Here is an 8384-nt window from a genome sequence, read left to right as displayed (position 1 = left end):
AGTGTCTGCTAGAGGTTAGGAATGACTGACAAAACATAAGAGATTATTGTTGTATTATTATGAAATTCTGGTGACTAACGACCGCAGGGAAATTTAATGAAAGACGCCGTTTTAGCTGAGGCTATCGGACGTAGCAGATTAGCTGCTACGTTAGCCACGGAGGCGACCGAAGCTAATGGTGGATGGGGCGTCGTGGTGTCGAGTGTATAGTGTAGATCGCGAGTGTGTTGGGGTCACTGGGATATGTAATGTACATTAGAAATTTCGAATTCGGTGGATTTAAGGTAATTGTTTAATGTAAAAAGAAATCAACTGGGGCGGAGAGTGTGACCCGGAAGTCGTCCTGGGCACTGCTAAAACAATGGCGGTGGGGTCAAGCTAGTGTTTGAGATGGCCTATGTGTGTTGTAATGTTTTTATTTTTTTTATTAAATCTGTACACTGGCGTTTTGAGGGGATTAGAGTTCTGTTGTAGGGTGGAGCGGTGCTGCGCTAACATTGCGATGTGTCGGCCCGCGCGGCAAAACGGGACAATATGCCGTTGGGGACGTTATTACGGTGTCGTGGTTGAAGCTAAGCTAATGTTAACTAGCCGCGCTAACGGAACTAATGTTGCTGAGTGGTCGCCGGTTGATGACGTCATAGGGGTGAGTGGAGTGTGTGGACGTGCTGGCTACCTGTGCTGAGCTAAAGCTAACGAAGCTAATATGCTAAGCTACCTGTGCTAACGACATAGCATGACGAGACTCTCGGGATATCTCGCGGTAAAGCGGCCATCTTGAGTAGGGGCGCCGGACGTCCATTTTTGGGGGAAAGGTGGTGTTTGTTTAGGAATGCAGTAGGCGGCAGAGGCCAGGTTAAGTTTCCATTCAAAGCTGCTTTTGGTTTTAGGGTTGGACTCACACACGGGAGGTTTTTCTTTTAATGTACTGACGTTAGAGTTAAGGTTAGTTTGATAGTGAGGTTAAATTGTTAAGCAGTAGTAGTGGTTGATAGTGTAGTAGAGTCTGGTATCTCCCTCTCTCTCCACCTCTCTCTCTTTCTCTCTCCCTCTTCCCCTCTCCCGTTCTTCCATTCCCTCTCCCCCCCTCACCGCCTCCCCTCCCTCCCTTTCTCTCTCTCTCTCCCGCCCTCCCTCCCTCTCTCTCCTTCCCTCTCTCTCCCTCCCTCTCTTTCTCTCTCTCTTTCTCTCTCTCTCTCTCTCCCTCCCTCTCTCTCCCTCTCTCTCTCTCTCTCTCTCTCCCGCCCTCCCTCCCCCTCTCTCCCTCCCGCCCTCCCTCCCCCTCTTTCCCTCCTCTCTCTCTCTCTCTCCCTCCCTCTCTCTCCCTCCCTCTCTCTCTCTCTCCTGCCCTCCCTCCCCCTCTCTCCCCACCTCTCTCTCTCCCTCTCTCTCTCTCTCTCTCTCTCTCTCTTCGCTCTCTTTTTCCTCCCTTGTCACGGGGATGGCGTTGAGCTCGGAGTTGACTCTCTATTTTGTGTTCGGTTACGGTATTAATATGGGGGCGATGTGATAGGGAGTGTGGAGGTGTGGTTTAAGTGCAAATGGGGATGGCACTGGTGTGCATTAGGGGTGCGATGTGATACAGTGATGCGCTCATTCATATTCCCCCCTTCTCCTTCTCACTCTCCCTCGTTGTTGAGTTGGTTGGGTGGGCCTAGTGACTCATGCAGGTTAGGTGTGCAGCTGAGTTAGACTGGGTTAAGTGTGCGAGTTTACAATGGTACAAGCTCGGTGGGGCCGTACTCTCTGGCTCTCTCCAGGTCTCCGGCCACCTTCCGGTCCCTTGATTTAACGGAGAAGTAAAGCGCTGCTGACACGGGGCAACACGGTAGACTCCGTGTCAGTGTCTTTTGTGTGGCGTTCATGATGGTGGGCCGTAAGTCAGAGTGTGCTTTGAGGTTGTGTTTGGGACTCTCTACGCAGATGGACCTGCGTATGAGGGGTCGCTCTGCTCGGCTGCACCTGCATTTGCGATGTTGATGGAAGAACAAGGCGTATGATGGAGGGGGCGTGCTAGGGTTTGTTATGCATGGTGGTTCGGTGGTAGGATTTTCGCCTGCCACGGTTGTATGTGTGTACAATTTTTTAAGCTGTAATTTTTTTCTCATTTCAACGGGGGTACCAGCTCCCAACTCCCCTACTGAGGACCGCGGACGTCGTGGCGGTAGACAGCTGTGTCGTAGCTCGCTGTCTAACTGCGCGCATTAACGTGGAGGCGTCATGTGTGCGCTGCGTCATAGCTCGCTGCCACACAGCGCGCATTAAGTCATATTATGTGTGGATATTTAGGTGTGGGTGTTTGCTGTTGTTAATTTGAATCTGAGGTGCTGTGTTTGAAAGTTGTGTGAATTTTGAATATCCTTGTGTGGGGAGCCCGGGGTTTCGCTTTCCAGGTTGCAAACTGGGAGGGATGCCATGGGCTGCGGATGGCGGACCAGTGGGGTATCATTGGTCTGCAGGGATTTCAATATGGGGATAGTGTCTGCACCTGTAGTTTAATGAACAGGTTGTGGGACACTGATCCAAGCCACAGGGATTCTGTGATATAAGTCACTGAAAATTTATTTAATTCCTCGTGAGTTGAAAGCGTGTTGTTTTAACACCTAAGGTTAAGGTGTTGAAACGGGGGGAATGAGTAGGAATTATGAATAAATTATGCGAATACTGTGATGTAAAAAGCGATATATGAGAGGAATACAATGTTAGACTTTCTCAGATAGAAATAAATACAGCTACACATAGAAGGAAATGTTAGAATTACATATACACATAGTCATTTGAAGAGCAATAAGATTTAGAATATTTTATGAGAAAGGAATTACAAATTCATTAAGTGGAAGAAGCGATTTTAATCAATTAAATTACCATATCCAAATTACCATATCCAGCACAAGTGTTTAGAAATGATAGGCTGTGAATAACAATTTCTGATTGATCAACAGACGGAAGAGGCTGATGCGAAATAGTGTTCCCCAGAGTCATGTGATGCAGATACACGACAAAGGGATTGGAAGATCCAGTTTTCCGATGAAGACAACAGACAGAACACAGCTAAGGCCGTGTCGTTAAAATTCAAAAGAAGATTTCACTAACGCTCTCTAAAGTGATATTAGTATAGAGGATGCCCGACATTCCATGCTTAAAGATAATGATGGATTGTGAAAGGGAAATGCCACTGCTAAATTAAGTGTATGTTTTTTTCTTTCTTTCTTCACAGCTGCTCGAGGGCGGACAGAAGCAGTGCTGACGATTCCAAACGCCAACAGGGGAACAATTGACTGTTAAAGTCTGGATAGTATAACTAAGCGTTTTGTCAATTCCTGTCTGCACCAATAACTCTGCCAGTGTGAGTGAATTTAACTCAAGGTTGTAAAAATAGGGTGAAGTACAGAGAAACTTGCTTTCCAAACGGTAAAATTTGAGTGTATGAGAGCGAAGTGTGAATGGGTTCACCAGCTAGATAGGAGCAATTAGAAGAAAAAATAAGATAACGAAAACGAGAGTTGACAATTAGTCTATTTCATTAACCCATAGTATAATAAATAGAAGCAATATAAAAATGGCCAACAGTAGTCAGGCCAATGGTGGGGGCATGCCGATAACTTTTCATTGACCGAATTGAGCAGTGACGTTAACCTGATTTGAATATGACTGATTCCCCTCATGAGACGAGCGTGATGGAGGGACTGGAAATAATGTCTTTAACTCCGACACAGGGGGCCTTTGAGGAGAGAGAACCAGAGACAACTGTTTTACCAGAGCCGATCCACGCTGGAGTGTCCCTTACAGGTGACTGCAATTTAACCAAGAGACAAAGAAAGCAACTGAGGAGAGCGATGTTGTTGCAGCAGTCCCAGGGAGTTGACTCTGGCCGTACGGCTGGAACAGAGACCGACAGCAGGTATGGGATAATACACGAACAGTTTCTACAGACCACCAGTGTCCCTTGCCCAGGTTTCCCCCACCCCCAACATCAGCACCAAACTGAGAGACGTGGCCCGGTGACGAGGAGCCAGTCAGCGAGGGCCAGAGTTGGATCCAGAGCTCGGCCATTTGAGTGCTGGAGGTGCGGGAATCTCGGACATACATCGAGGGACTGTGATCAGGACGTTCAACCCGGAAAAGGAGTCCCCCGATGGGCGCTCAAACGAAGTCAAGTCAAGTCAAGTCAAGAGTTTTAATTGTCACGGCATACAGGTATACAATGAAATGCGGGTGGTCTTGCCCGCAACGATGTGCAATACAGTGGTACATATAATAGAATCAAAAGAAGAAACAACATTGTGCAGTAACAGGTAGCAGGTAACATGGAGTGACATCTCGGTATCTGTACATAGTTATTTACAGCGCATGTGTGACATGCTAGTTAGCTTTGGTAGTGCAATACACTGTTCCTGTTATTCTAATTTAAAGTGTCCTTTCCTTTGGCCATAAGTGTGCGTGTGTGTGTGCGTGTCGTGTGTGTGTTCATGTGTGCTTGTGTGTGGACAGTTCAATGTTCTGAGCACTCAATGTACATTGTTCATGGCTCTGATGGCCTGGGGGAAGAAGCTGAGCCTAAGCCGCTCTGTCCTAGTAGCTGGGATTTGCAGGCGTCTGCCTGACCTCAGCAGCTGAAACAGGCTGTTATTGGGGTGGTGAGGGTCTTTCATTATTAAGATTAAGATTAAGATTAAGATTATTAAGAGGCGGATACAGGCAAAACCAAGGTCGGTATCGAGAACAGTGCCCACAGCCCGCAAGCTCCCCCTGTCCAGGACCCCCTCAGCACCAGAGCCAAGAGGAGAGGCGGGGCCCAGCGATGGGACGCCAGACCGCCAGCGCTGAGATGGGGGAAGAGGCGTCGACCTATAGACAACAGAGAGCGTTTATAGCAGGGTTCGAACGACATGAGGCAGTTCATCGAGACCTGATGAAGACACAGCTGGAGATTGGTCAAGCCGCCCACGAGACGCAGAGGCTGGAGCAAGAACTGGCGAGAAAGAATGTACTGCTAGATGGTACAGTGACTGAGGTCATGCTTCGGGCGTCGGAATTAGGCCGCCGTGATCAAGCAATGCCCTGTGCCCCGTTGCCCAGACAGGGGGCGGGGCCTCGACAGGGTGCTGAGAGCCTCGGGCGGGGTGAATGTCCAGACCCCTCCCAACAGCAGGCTCAAAGGACAGTGGCTGAACGAGAAAGGTATGTGGTTTTCTCCCCAGAACAGGCTCAAGGGGGGCGAAACCAGGAAGGGACTGTCAGAGGTGAGAGCCATGGAGGTAATGGCAGAGAGCAAGGACAGACTCTGGGCCCGATGAACCCAGGACCATCCGATTACAGGCGGGGGGCCCACAGGGCCCCACAACCGAGGGAACAAAGACAGGTTTGCTGGATCTGTGGACTGATAGGTCATTTTCAAAGGTCATGTCTGCAGAGGCCGCCGGCAGAATAAAGAATATAGATAGGTATTAAAAATGAAAATGAATTGAATAAAAAATATATACTGCTGATTAGAATAAAAATAGAATAAAAATATATATGGCTTTTGTGGTCATGTGGACTCTGAACTAGGTTAAACAGTTAATATTAGATATTTAATATTAGACAGAGAAATGATGTGACACTGCGTCAGCTAGTGATCAATAGTAATTATCCATGCTTGATCAATAATCAGTTTGGTCAAAGGGTGGAATGCATGATTGAGAAATTAAGAAGACCCATAGTCTTTCCTAGGTTTTATGATATTGATAGATGGGCATTAACAATCATGAATATTGGATTTAGAAGTATATTTCGTTTTATTTTTTTATTTCCTAGTTTTCTATAGGCAATTTCTGCCTTAGGCCGGAAGTTTTCATTTTGTTTATTCTTTTGATTTTTTCATTTTGTTTCTTAGTATATACAGGGGGGGTTACGCCCCTAGATGATAGGTTAATTTTGTTTCTAGGAGTGAGTTGAAAAAGCGATGCTCACAAATTTTGATTATTGTTTTCAATTATTGTTTTGGGCGGTTTTTCTTTGTTTTGTTTCTTTTCTTAATTTTTTTCTTAGGAACGGAGGATGGTGACGACACAGCGGGACTGGTAATATATGTCTATACAATGGACTGAGAACAATGTGAATGGACTAGAGCTGGTTCATGGTTTTGTTCTCCGCTCATTAAGAATCCAGATCTAGGATCTGGGGGTTGTGTCGCGATTGGTGGAGTGTTGGAAAACATGATTCTCTGTACATTGATAAGCTCAGTAGGTTTTGGTCGCCATTGGCCAAATAGCCTTTGTGTAGGGTGTGGACATGTGCAATTTATAATTGGCTTGTGGGGGACTCTGACGGCTTGGTAGAGGCTGGCAGAGCGTATGTGTGTTTAAAGGTGACTGTGATTTGTTGCGTGTAGGATCTGTTGGAGGAGGGCTCTCGTCAGTACTGGCTGTCCGGCCCGAGGGAGCTGTCCAGGAACGGAGGTATGATGTTTAGAATGGTATTCCACATCAAAGGGTGGTGGAGTATTGTGTTGAACTTGAGACATTGGTCTAGTAATAGAGAGTACAACACAAATATAATGAGAGCCATGTGAATTTTTCTGAATTTTGAATATTAACGATCTAGAAGCCATGGAATATATAGATAAATGATTTGGAAAAGAAAAGAAAGTTGTCAAACTCAGACCAGTAAAGAGTGTCTTGAGAGAAGAAAATATGGATTCTCAATCAATTGTTGTGATAGAAGTAACCTGCGTTGTCCACCGAAGCGATATATACTCACTGCAGGATACGAATGGGAGATTGGGGAGTCAGCAGTCATCAGAATGTGGTACGAGGAAGACCAAGGACTCCATCGGTACTGTTGATCCAGGACACTGGCTAGTGTCTACCCAGCGGTTCCATGGGGAACCACAACACTGCGGGTACCAAGAGATCCAGGAGAAGCCTAACTCTCAAGCGTTGAGAGTTCCGGCCAACGCAGTGACTGAGTCTTGAGGCTTCGGAGGGGAACGAGAGAGGCCAAACGACAGGCAATCTGCGAGGAGAAGAGCTGCAAGGCCTCATCAACTGCTCCGGCTGTCAACAGACAGGCTGCAAGGCCTTAGCAACTGACCGGGTGTCATCAAGCGAGGGGGTGGAGCCCCTATCACCCCTATCAACGACCAGGCGGAGGGTGGGGAGAATCAAACCTCTTCCACTATTCCGAGGGTCGACGGGGGTCGAGCCAGCGACGACTGTAGGAGACAACACTACCTCCTTAACAGCCGTGACAGCGCCAGAGGGGAGGTCTAATCACCCCACCTAAGATCGACGCAACTGACATCCGAGGAAAGAGCTCCTGTTTCAACTAAACAGGTCATACAGCAACAGCAGGGGGTCATGCCCCTATTGAGTGACAGCACGAGGTGACCACACCTCGACGGAAGAAGGGGAGGGATCGGAAGGCAAAAAGGTGGCTTTCTGATTCTACCTCCCTGAGTGGCAGTTAGAGTGAGATCAATAGTTTTGATCTGCACCATCTCTGAGAAATGAGGAGGGGTGAATAGGTCAATCCAGTAGACATTGACCCCCCTTCTCCCTGCTCCAAGTCAGAATTTGACACCCCCTAGGGAAACCAGTGGAAATTGATCCTGGTACGAAAAAGAGTGTCAAAGACTGCACACGTGGTGAATGAAAATGGACTGCAAATAAAGATGTTTGAGCTATACATAGGAAAGAGATGTAGAGAAAGAATGTTGTTTTGATTTTTAGGATCCGAGTGTGGGATGCCGTATGTATTTTTATTAGAGCTGGGCCGTTAACGGCGTTAACGTGCTGCGTTAACGCTATACTAGTATTGCGCGATAATATAATTAACGCATTAATCTAAAAAAAAAAAAGAAAAAAAAACATTTTTTTTTTTTTTTTTACCTTTATTTACCCAGGGTAGGTTCGCTGAGCACAGATGCTCTTTTTCAGGAACGCCCTGCTTCACATTCATACAGTTCCATTCACACCTGGGAGCTGCCCAGTACAACCACAGTTGACACCATTGGCCACTGAGCAACTCCACTGGAGCAGTTGATTCAAGCCATGTCACATAGTTCAAGTTTGAAATGATTCTTTCTGTTTTGCTCCTGAGAGTGTGCTAGATACTGTACTGTACTGGTAATATTATTTATTTGTGTTAACTTCTGAATAAAACAACTTATTAAACACAAGTACATCTTATTGAACATTATTTTGATATTTCATTACCAATTATCATAGCAAAACAGCTTTTTCAAACAGTCTGTAATGCATTTTGGAAACGGGAGATGGGCTCATGGTGTAATGGGCCACCTGGCCTGAGAAACATAAGGAGGAAAGAAAAAGTAAGGACTTACTTCTGGTCATTATTTGGGTAGAACACACATATTTTGAATGCCTTCTGCAGTTTTTTTT

The sequence above is a fragment of the Notolepis coatsorum genome, assembly GCF_963971535.1.
Source record: "Notolepis coatsorum genome assembly, chromosome: 11".
Taxonomy (NCBI): Eukaryota; Metazoa; Chordata; class Actinopteri; order Aulopiformes; family Paralepididae; genus Notolepis; species Notolepis coatsorum.
Note: the sequence above shows the minus strand (reverse complement) of the source record.